General features: G+C 43.7%; 1 pseudogene; it reads left to right on the top strand.

Annotated features, from left to right (window-relative positions):
* The first annotated feature begins 8,718 nt into the window (after positions 1-8,718).
* Positions 8,719-8,896, top strand: LOC121532362 (annotated as a pseudogene).
* Positions 8,897-12,510: the final 3,614 nt, after the last annotated feature.

Genomic DNA, 12,510 nt, shown 5'->3' with positions numbered 1-12,510 from the left:
AGGGCCAGGACCATCTCCTAAAGTTGATTCAGCTGCGGGATTGGGGCACCACCAGTGCAGAGCTTGCTCAGGAATGGCAGCAGGCAGATGTGAGTGCATCTGCACGCACAGTGAGGCGAAGACTTTTGGAGGATGGCCTGGTGTCAAGAAGGGCAGCAAAGAAGCCACTTCTCTCCAGGACAAACATCAGGGACAGACTGATATTCTGCAAAAGGTACAGGGATTGGACTGCTGAGGACTGGGGTAAAGTCATTTTCTCTGATGGATCCCCTTTCCGATTGTTTGAGGCATCCGGAAAACACCTTGTCCGGAGAAGACAAGGTGAGCGCTACCATCAGTCCTGTGTCATGCCAACAGTAAAGCATCCTGAGACCATTCATGTGTGGGGTTGCTTCTCAGCCAAGGGAGTGGGCTCACTCACAATTTTGCCTAAGAACACAGCCATGAATAAAGAATGGTACCAACACATCCTCCGAGACCAACTTCTCCCAACCATCCAAGAACAGTTTGGTGACGACCAATGCCTTTTCCAGCATGATGGAGCACTTTGCCATAAGGCAAAAGTGATAACTAAGTGGCTCGGGGAACAAAACATCGACATTTTGTGTCCATGGCCAGGAAACTCCCCAGACCTTAATCCCATTGAGAACTTGTGGTCGATCCTCAAGAGGTGGGTGGACAAACAAAAACCCACAAATTCTGACAAACTCCAAGCATTGATTATGCAAGAATGGGCTGCCATTAGTCAGGATGTGGCCCAGAAGTTAATTGACAGCATGCCAGGTCGGACTGCAGAGGTCTTGAAAAAGAAGGGTCAACACTGCAAATATTGACTCTTTGCATAAACTTAATGTAATTGTCAATAAAAGCCTTTGACACTTATGGAATGCTTGTAATTATACTTCAGTATACCATAGTAACATCTGACAAAAATATCTCATAACACTGAAGCAGCGAACTTTCTGAAGACCAATACTTGTGTCATTCTCAAAAATGTTGACCACGACTGTATACTGTAGCTAAGAAAGTAATACTAAGTGTATGTTGTGTAGTAAGCTGTTAGTCGCTGTACATTTCAAAAGTGCTGAACAAATAGTTATATTGACTTCGTCCATCCAGCTTGCTAATTAATGTCTTAATCGAAATTACGGATTGCCGCTTATCCGCTCGTCGTCCCCTTATGCCATAGTTTGTACATCTCAATTGTCAGTAGAAACCACATTTGTTTATCAAGTCAGCCATATCAGCTATGTTTTTTTTAAAGGCAGTAAATGAGGCTGAATGAACTGTTTCGCTGCCAGACAAGGCTCCGCTGATAGCCAGGTGTAGCAGTGGTAAGGTGTTGGGACTCTGCTGTTGGGACTCTGCTGTTGGGACAGCTTTATGTAGGCCTTAACAGTTTGTGGGCACCGTTTGTCACCGTTATAGTGCAATGAATGTATTGTTTAGTGTTGTGTTGGATAAGAGCTAGGTAAATTAGTAATCCGTTTGGAGAAAGGGAATTGTTTTCGATGATTCTTCCTTATGATCCCTGGAGACGAATGTGAAACCAGCCATATGGAAGCAAACTGAAAATCATATCAACATGACAATTAAATCTATCGGGGCCTCTTTCCACAGTGAAATAGGCTATAAATAGCTGTGCTAATATTCAGAATGGCGAGATTCCGACCCAAGTTAAGCGCTTGTGAACGGAACTCAATTACCTATTTATGCGCTTTTCTCTCTGTCATGCGTATTCTGACCTTGAATTTAAGAATGATAATAGCATACTATTCACCCCCCTATTCGTTTGAGGTGGAGCTCGAATAAATGAAGCTGTGGTGGTGTGTCTACAGATAAACCATATTCTGACTTTGACTTAATTCCCTAATAATTCCACCACCGGGAGGAAACCATGATCAAGGTCATGTGAACCTTCCGGTTCCAAGTGGAAAAAGCATTTACTGAATTTTTTTCTAATAGAAATAACACTATTCTCCATGCACTGTAATTTATAACTTGATATGATCTATCGAAAACAGTTAGGTAAATTAATAATCTGTTTGGAGAAGGGGATTGTAAATGTAGATGATTTTTCTTTATGATCCCTGGAGACGAATGTGAAACCAGCCATATGGAAGCAAACTGAATATCATATCAACATGACAGTGAAATAGCATAGAAATAGCTGTGCGGTTACTGAGATTTCTGATTGTGTGCCCTCGTAATTTGCGTGTATGAAATTTGGAGACCCAAGCTATAGGCTTCCGTAGGGCTAAACCTGCCGAGTTGATGTATGGGCTTTAGAATGTTTTGATGATATTCCCAGGCTTTTATTTGACCATTTGTATCATGTTAAATATTAGCCACTATCTGGAGAACCGTCAGTAATACCCACATACATTTATTTTTGCGATAATTTTGGACATTTTAGTGTGTTGTAGTGACTGTGTAAGCCTAATTGTAAAAGTATGCCACCAAAGTGCCATGTTTGCAAAAGTTTATTATGTGGAGCACACATTTATGCAGCCAGGACCTCTCCGTAGGCCGCACTGTGGACTCCCGAGTGGCGCAGTGGTCTAAGGCACTGCATCGCAGTGCTAGCTGTGCCACTAGAGATCCTGGTTCAAATCCAGGCTCTGTCGTAGCCGGCCGCGACTGGGAGACCCATGGGGCGGCGCACAATAGGCCCAGCGTCGTCCAGGGTAGGGGAGGGAATGGCAGGCAGGGATGTAGAGCATGGCGTTTGCAAAATCAGGGTTGTGGGTTCGATTCCCACGGGGGGCCAGTATGAAAAATATAAATATAATGTAAGTCGCTCTGGATAAGAGCGTCTGCTAAATGACAAAAAATGTAAAATGTAGACCAAGCTATCATTACAGTCCAGTGCCATGGACATCGTGGAAGTCTGGCCTCTAGTAACTTAGGAGGACGACTTTATGAAGGCCTCCTCACAATGGCCATATCATACAAGGCTCTACAGACTGATTTAAAAACACATAGGCTTTTTTTTATTGTATACATTATTAGCGTTGATGATGTGCTGTATGTATTGAAGTCAAGTGGTTCAACATTCAAGTGCATTTTGATTGACCACATAGTACAGCTTGGACAAGGCGACGGTGGTACTCTGGCGCCACCAAGTGGACAATACCTCAGTTCCCTTGTGGCAGTATTGCTACCGGAGATATTTGATATAAAATCAAATGTTATGTCAATAATGTTATCTCCAAATTATTTTCCCCACCCGTATTTGATAGATTATTATTCCAATGTAGCTGTTAATCTGGTTTTAATTCGACAAGGCTTTCTCTCGTTTCCGATTGGAGGGCGGATGTCCACGTGACTATGAAACCTACCAATTTGTTACATTGTAACAGTCAAAAGTGGCTATTTCCGAGGTTGATCAACTCCCAATCTATTCCACCATTTTTAAAAACCATAATCTTTGATATTTGGCGGAAAGTTTACAGCGCTCATTTTGGTGTAACCGTCAATGAATTTGTCGTGTCGGAGAACGGCACCTTCCTTCCGAAAGCATTGCGGTATCTTATCAGATCGCTTCTCGGCCTTTTGGCTAAGATCAAGATCAAGTTGCAGTACCAAGGAGATCCTGAAGGTGGAGCGATGTCGTCATCGTCCACGTCACAGTCGGCAGCCGCCGGACTGAAGAACACGCTGCGTTTTCAATGGACTGGAAAAGAAAAGTTGATGGAAAGAGTTATTTTTGGAAAGGACGTTCTTTTTGGACCTCTACGCCTGACAGCAGACGATGTGCACTGTCTGCAACAAAACACACCGGAGAAGTTTTATGATGTGTCGTTCTACACCATCACCAGGCTGGAGGAGGTGAGAGGGCTCTTCCGAGCGAACTCGACAGCACCCGCCCTCAGTAGCTTTCAAGTTGAGTCCCTGTGCAGGCACAATCTGAGGGTGCTAACGGTGCACATGTTCAACCCATGGGTCACTGAAGAAACGTTAGTGTGCTACCTCAGCCGGTATGTGACCATCTTGCCAGGAGTGAGAGACATTAAGGACGCCCTAGGCATCTGGACAGGGAAGAGGCAGTTTCGCGTGCTGCTAAAGGAAGACGAGAGCGGCCATGATGGCTACCTCCATCCTCCCGCGTCTTTTTCTATCGGTGCAGACAGGGTTACCTCATGTATGCTGGGCAGCCTCGTTTTTTGCAGGAAGTGCAGCACGTACGGGCACCTCGCTGATGCCTGCACCCAGACAAGGTGCAGAAACTGTGGGGCCCTCGGCCATGTAATGAGGGGATTGCACCGTGCCTAAGCGCTGCAGTCTGTGCAGCTCAGAGGAGCACCTGTTCCGTCACTGCCCAAAGGCAGCCCCTCCTACGCCAGAGCGGTGAGCGGGAAAAAGAGCAGATGAGGGAAAAGTTATAGAGCTACGCGCTATTGAGGAGGTCGTGAAGGAGCTAGTGATGGAGAGAGAACTGCGAGAGTCTGAGGAGAGCGGGAGTGAGGCGCCATCATCACCTCCTGAGGAGAGCGGAGCGGGGAGCAGGAGCTGGAGCAAGCAGATGGAGGAGGCTACGGAGAGCCCACCGCGCCCTCCGCTCCGGAGAGCTGGACCACGGTGGGAGAGAGGAGGAAGAGCTCTGTCAAGAGGAAGCAGATGAGCCCTGTTTCCCCACTCATCCGCATGGAGGCGACGGAGAGTCCGCCCTGGGGGAATCGCTTCAGTTGTTTTGCAAGCGGGGAGTCTGAGGAGAAAAGCGCGGGAAACCCGGGCAGCGCAGAGAGACTCTGCTTTCCCCGTCAGGCGCGAGCTCTACCGACAGCAGCGGTCTCGCACCCAGCGGTGTTCCAGCACCCACACTGACTGAGGAGGAAAGTGTTTTCCCGACCCCTATCTTTGTGGACAGTCCTCCCCCTGGGGACCACCGTTTCCCTAGACAGGCCTCCTAACGAGGAACTGTACTTAAAGTGAGTCTGGAAATTCATGTCATATTTAGATAGTTGTCTGCTTCCCTCCTTTCCCCATGTCGTCCCTTTTTAACATAGCTAGCATAAACGCTAGAGGGCTTAGGAACCCCGTTAAAAGGGCGACTGTTTTTTCCCATTTGTCTTCCATTTGCTTCTCTGTGTGTTTTTTACAAGAAGTACATTTAAAAGATCAAAATGATGTGGAGAGATTTACGAGGGAATGGGTTCAGGGAGAGTCAAGGTGGAGTGTTGGCGGGGTGCATTCTACAGGGGTTGGTGTTCTATGTGGAAATAGGGATTTAAAAATAGTGGGAAGTTTTTCGGCAGTACACGGGAGGGTTTTAATAGTAGATATTGATTGGAGGGGCAAATGTCTTCGGTTAATTAATGTATATGCACCATCGACACCCAAGGAAAGGAGGGAAATGCTGAACAACCTAGACGCTATTTTTATGACAAACAGACAGGTTATAATGGGGGGAGATTTTAATGTATCATATGACCGGGGTAATCTGGGCGGGCATCTTGTAAAAAATCTCATAGAGAAATATAATTTGGTGGATACTTATAGAGTGGCGCATGCAAATGATCCCGGTTTCACCTGGAGAAACAGCAGGGGCGCGAGGAGCCGCATAGATTATGTGTTTGTTCCGCGTGGACTCGGTGTGTCCTCTGCACGCGTCACTCCGGTTTTTTATTCTGACCACAGTTGCCTGTCTGTGACAGTAGAATTAAAAACAATTGAATTTGGAAAAGGATATTGGAAAATTAATAATGGTATTTTACATGACAAAACATTTGAGACTAGATTTAGGTATTTTTTCCAGGGCTGTGTAACCATGAAATCCTTTTATTCTACTGTCATAGACTGGTGGGAGAGCACAAAATTACGAATCAAGATTTTTATTCAGAATTATTGTAAAGATAAAGCACGTAATAAATACAAAGATTTTTATAAGTTGCAGAACAAACTAGAAGATCTGCACATCCAAGGTAATTTGAATGGTGGTGGTTTAGATAAAGACACATTGTGTAACCTGCAGAAAAAGCAGCAGGCCTTTTTTGAAAAGAAAGCTCGAGATTTCATGTTTAAAAGTCAGCAAGATAAATGGGATAATGATGAGAAGTGCTCTGCATATTTTTTCAAACAAATTAAGTCACGGGGAAAGAGGAGGACCATTTCGGCTTTATTGAATCAAGACGGGGAGACGGTTGAGGATGGAGATGGCATGCTTGGTGTCGCTACCCAGCATTTTCTCAGCTATTCCAAAAGCAAACAATTAATTATGAGAAGGGGACTACTTTTTTAAAATGTGTGGATGTGCAGATACCTTTAGATATTAGAGACCAATTAGAAGGGGAATTGAATTTAGATGAAATATATATGGCACTGAAGAGCATGAAAGATAACAAAGTACCAGGAGTGGATGGGCTCTCTAAAGAGTTTTACATAGTTTTTGGGATTTAATTGGATGTCATCTTTTGGAAGTATTTAGAGTTATTTTTGGTTTGGAGCATATGGGAGGTTCAATGTGCGAGGGGGTAATCTCGCTACTTTACAAAAAAGGGAGACCCCAAGACACTAGCAAATTGGAGACCTTTAACAATGTTGTGTGTAGACTATAAAGTATTAAGTAAAGCCATAACTAATCGTCTGTCTTCTGCCATGGCATATGTTGTTGGTTTAGACCAAACATGTGGTGTGGTAGGGAGAAAAGTTAACCTGGAACTTGCAATTGCACAGAGACGTTCAAGCATATTTAGAGGAAAGGCACCTGCCAGCTATTACTGTAAATTTGGACCAGGAAAAAGCCTTTGACATGGTAAACCATGAGTTTTTGTTTAGAGTTCTGAAAAAATGTGGTTTTGGAAATAATTTTATGAAATGGGTAAAAATTCTTTATAGTAATGTGGGAAGCAGAGTAAATATTAATGGGAATATTGGAAATGTAATCAAGCAATTACGAGGTGTCAGACAGGGGGACCCTCTCTCTGCGCTATTGTATGTTTTATATATTGAACCTTTCGCATGTGCAATTAGGACAAATTACAACATCAAAGGCATTATATTACCTGGAGGGGATATTCTAAAAATTTCACAATACGCAGACGACACCATTTTATATTTACAAGACGACCTGAGCTTGAAAGAGGTTATCAAAGTCATTGATGAGTTCTCTGTTGCCTCCGGGTCTAGGATTAACAAGAATAAAACAGAAATAAAATATATGGGACAGTGGAAATGGAGATCTGATCAGTTATGTGGTTTGACTGTGTGCACAGGACCAATGGTAGTGCTCGGGATATCTTTCGGAAATCAAATTAAAGATGACATGGTTAATTGGAAAGAAAAACTACTTTCGCTTAATAAAAGATTGGGACTGTGGAAAGTGAGGCGACTATCTTTTAGTGGCAAGGTGTTAGTGCTGAAGGCGGACATTCTGCCTTCATTACTCCACCTTGCATATGTGTTTCCCATGCCGGTGTCTCTAAGGAAAATGTTAATACGTGTACTGTTTAAATTCTTTTGGGGGGGATATGAGTACATCCGAAGAGATCGGATGTACCAGCCTATAGAGGCTGGTGGAAGGGATTTCCCTCATATTCCTCTCAAACTAGATGCGTTGTTCTACTCAAACGTTTGTTGTCTTTTTGTCGTCTTCTGTACACAAATGTAATATATTAATCAAATTCTGGCTGTCCATACCGTTAAGGTTTATGGTGGAGTGGGATAACAGTAAGCCAAAAGCTGAAATTATCCCATTACATTTTAAGAAAATTGTTGAATGGGCAAGGAAAAACCCAGTCTGCAAAGTAAAAGAAAATGTAATCAACCACAGACTGCTATATGTGAAATTAATAGAAAATTGTCGTCCTAGAGACCGATTACCAATATCACCTTCCACCTGGCTACGGGCACAATTAAAAGGTTTAGACAACAGACTGAAAGATTTTAATTGGCTTGTTTTACACAGACGTCTTCCGGTCCGTTCAACATTATATGATCATAATTTGACCCTGAATAAATTTTGTCCCAGGGACAACTGTTTCGCAATTGAAACAATTCCCCATGTTTTATGGGAATGCTCTTTTGCCCAAATATTTTGGAAGAAAATTAAAATAGATTTTAATATTTTAAAAAACATTGATTATGAAGGGGTAGCCAAATTTGAACTAAAAAATGTGGAAAAGGTGCAATTATTAGAATTAGTGACTCTGGTGTCCCTTATCAAGACTAAACTTTGGGAGGCCAGATGTGGTGCGGTCAATGACACCCTCAAGTGGTCACCGACGGGATTGGTTAAATTTATAAAACAAGAAATTTGGAAAAAAATACAATTCGAAATAGATAAGTGGGGCATCACATCTGTTAAACATAGATGGAAAGGGATATACCCTTCTTTGTAAATGTTTTTTTTGTAGCCTATATATAGGCCTATGTATAACTGTATTCTGTCATGTAAATTGAAATGTAGGCTAAGCCTTTGTAAATATTTGATATACACTGAGGTTTATTCAGAGTTCCCTTTGGTATATGTGTATGATTTTATTTCTATAATAGTTTTTATTCCTTTGAAAGATCAGCTTTGGGAGATTGTTAGAGGCAATTGTTTACATGCTTCTCTTGAATGTAGGCCTTTTAGCTGGTCAGGTTCCTCAGAACAGCACTTTTTTTAGGAGTTTTGCTATTTTTATACGGTTAAGGTACTGTTTTTGTAAATCCATGTTATGTACAACGTTATGCACTGAATTTGTACTTGTATTTGAATGTGAAATGAAAATAAAAATTATTTTTCCAAAAAAAAAAAAAATCTGTTCTTATCAGTTTAATATCTGATACGTCCCCTATCTGGGGACCATATATTAAATTGATTTTTGGAATAGGGAGATGGAATAGGGGCTTGCTCCGTCCACTCCACGCATCGACCTGGTATTGCAGTACCTCCAGGAACGGTGCACCCCCTGTCGTTGTAAAAGAAAAAGTAGGACAATTCAATTGACTGGTTTAGTGTTCTTTTATTAGGATCATGATGAAATTACGTTTGAGGTAGTTCATCTCAATGTCGATGATGACTTGCTAGTGGTGGTCAAGTCAGTCGCCTATTCTAATGACTAAAGTAATGTATTGGTAACGTTATTTGATCTATTTGCCTGAAGTCATTATTCATAGGCCTGCTATTTTCACAAAATTCAAATATATGCCATTGAAATGAAAGTTTGTTCTTCATCTTCCTGTGTTACAAAGTAACTATGGCTATTTATCCCATTGATTCTATTTCTATGATTTCTCACTGCACTTTCTCGAGTGTCAAACTTCATATAGTGTACCAAGACTTATTCCTTCTCTGGAGGCATATGTACATATCATATATACAATATAGTAACTGTCTTACAGCCTAGACTCAATATGCCCGGTCTTGGAAACTAAGCAAGGTCATGCCTGGTTAGTCCTTGGATGGGAGACTGCCTGGGAAAACCAGGTGCTGTAAGCATTTTTGTCCAGCATGGTGTACTCTTGTACTATTTAACCACGATGTCCGTACTTCCCACAGTTTTTAAAACTACCGAGCGCGACATGGTTCAATGTGCCAATAAATGTTTTTTTTGCCGCCATCTTGGAGCTATAATTGGGATCAAGTTTACTGTGCTAATGCAGATACAAAAAAAGATGAATGGAGAGCACTGTATAATAGAGAGCACTGTATAGTAAGGTGAACTTAGTACATGGGAGCCGCCATCTTTATTCATGTCCGCCATTGAATCTCAGATTATGTCACTAATGTATAATAAGAACTAGAGACTATGTCCAAGATGTCCGATTGTTGTTTTCAACGTAATTTACTGACATTCGCATATGCGGATTCATGGGCCATCTATATCCAGGTTGCATCCGGTTTAGGTTTACAAAGCCCAACTTCACACGCGCACTAGCACGAGAGAGACACGCAAGGGAGCAGTGACGACGTCATCACGTCATCCAAAAACACGGCAGACGTTGGATGAATATACCATTTTAATAATCTTTGGCTGTTGGTGAAACAAAATCTTCATGGAGGAGATTACTGAGTAGTTTGGTTCATCAGGCTGACCCCCAGTCTTCTCCTGAAGTTATTGAGGGATGATGATGTTTTGGCAAAGTGAAGATAAGAATTCCAGAGTTTGGTTCCTCTGTATCTGATAGAGAATTGACTATGATAGGTGCGGCAGCGGGGAGGGTGAAGGTTGTCGCAGTGTCTTGTGTTATATAGATGGATTTCAGAATTAACCTGGAAGAATCCATTGAAGGGTTTAGGTAAACTGTCTGGGAGGTGTGAGTATTTGTAGATGAAAGTGCATAATTGGAGAGGGAGGGGCTTCCCACTGTAATGGCTGCCCATCCTGCATGCTTTCTCTGAAGTAGCAGTGGTAAGGTGTTGGGACTGCTGTTGGGATTCTGCTGTTGGGACTTTATGTAGGCCTTAACAGTTTGTGGGCACCGTTTGTCACCGTTATAGTGCAATTCATGTATTGTTTAGTGTTTTGTTGTGTTGTGTAGTGGCTTTGCTGGCATGCATTTAAAAAAATGGGGGAGTTTGCCCCACCAAGATTGACATGCTAAAATCTCCACTGAATATGTTGTTGTCTCACTTAGCTATCTTAAGATGAATGCACTAATGTAAGTCGCTCTGGATAAGAGCGTCTGCTAAATGACTAAAATGTAAATGTAAAATGTTGTCTCATTGAGATACACATCTCTTTTGCAAGAACACATTATTCAAGATAGCAGCTGTTGATGTGCTATGTTCTTTGTTGTGGAAGAGAGATTCTTTCCTTTCGTTCAAGTTTAGTTTTTTTGGCAATAGTAATAAAAACAAGTAGCTGCTGCAAGTACATCCACTAGTGTGCCTTCTTGGTGACCGCTGTGAGGTTGTCCTCCCACTTGAGGTTGTGGAAGATGATGGTCCCCAGGAATGTTTATGTTTCAGCCATGCTAACAGCTGAGCCATCAATCTCGAGGGGGAGAGATGGTGGGGGGGGGGGCGTTTTTTGAAGTCAACCACCATTTCCACAGGTTTGTCTGTGTTGAGTTTCAGGTTATTGCGACTGTACCAGGCCACTAGCCGGTCGATCTCTCCACGGCACATGGACTCATCGCCCGTCGATGATGAGACCGACCGTAGTTGTGTCATCTGCGAACTTGAGTAGTTTGACAGATGCGTTGTTGGAGGTGCAGTCATTGGTGTAGAGTAGAGTAGAGTAGAGGTGAGAGGTGAGAGGTGAGAGGTGAGAGCACGCGTCTTTGCGGCGCTCCGGTGCTGAGGGATAAAGAGTGTGAAAGGTGTTTTCCCAGCGTCACGTGTTGCGTCCTGTTGGACAGGAAGTCAGTGATCCACTGACAGATGAAGCTGGACACGTTCAGCTGGGAGAGTTTGTCTTGTAGCGGTTCTGGAACGTTGATATAGAATGCAGAGATAAAGTCCACAAACTATCTCCTTGCACATGTCTTTGGGTTATCTATGTTGTTAGGATGTAGTGTAGGCCCATGTTGACAGTGTCATCCACAGACCTGTTAGCTCTGTAGGCAAACTGCTGTGGGTCGAGGGAGGCCGTCAGTGATGGTTTTGAGATGGGACAGTATCTATTTGCTCTGTAGGCAAACTGCTGTGGGTCGAGGGAGGCGTCAGTGATGGTTTTGAGATGGGACAGTATCTATTTGCTCTGTAGGCAAACTGCTGTGGGTCGAGGGAGGCGTCAGTGATGGTTTTGAGATGGGACAGTATCTATTTGCTCTGTAGGCAAACTGCTGTGGGTCGAGGGAGGCGTCAGTGATGGTTTTGAGATGGGACAGTATCTATTTGCTCTGTAGGCAAACTGCAGTGGGTCGAGGGAGGCGTCAGTGATGGTTTTGAGATGGGACAGTACCAGGCATTGAAAGGTTTTCATGATGACCGAGGTGAGTGCTACAGGTCTGTAGTCGTTCAGGCAAGACACCTTTAGTTTTTTTCAGGACTGCAACAATGATGGAAGATTATAAAAAGGCAGGAACAGTGCATTGCTTCCCAAATGGCATCCTATTCCCTATCGGCCCTGGTCAAAAGTTGTACGCTTTATAGGGGATAGGGTGCCATTTGCCAGTCAGCCCCGATGGAGAGAGCTGTTCTGTTGATGTGGTGGTGCAGTACTCAGAACCACCACAGGGTGTCACCAGAGGGCCACAGGAATCACCACAGGGTGTCACCAGAGGGCCACAGGAATCACCACAGGGAGTCACCAGAGGGCCACAGGAATCACCACAGGGTGTCACCAGAGGGCCACAGGAATCACCACAGGGTGTCACCAGAGGGCCACAGGAATCACCACAGGGTGTCACCAGAGGGCCACAGGAATCACCACAGGGTGTCACCAGAGGGCCACAGGAATCACCACAGGGTGTCACCAGAGGGCCACAGGAATCACCACAGGGTGTCACCAGAGGGCCACAGGAATCACCACAGGGTGTCACCAGAGGGCCACAGGAATCACCACAGGGTGTCACCAGAGGGCCACAGGAATCACCACAGGGAGTCACCAGAGGGCCACAGGAATCACCACAGGGTGT

This window comes from Coregonus clupeaformis, chromosome 19 (assembly GCF_020615455.1).
Source record: "Coregonus clupeaformis isolate EN_2021a chromosome 19, ASM2061545v1, whole genome shotgun sequence".
Lineage (NCBI taxonomy): Eukaryota > Metazoa > Chordata > Actinopteri > Salmoniformes > Salmonidae > Coregonus > Coregonus clupeaformis.
The sequence above is the reverse complement of the archived record's forward strand: the minus strand, read 5'-3'. Positions and strand labels throughout refer to the sequence as shown.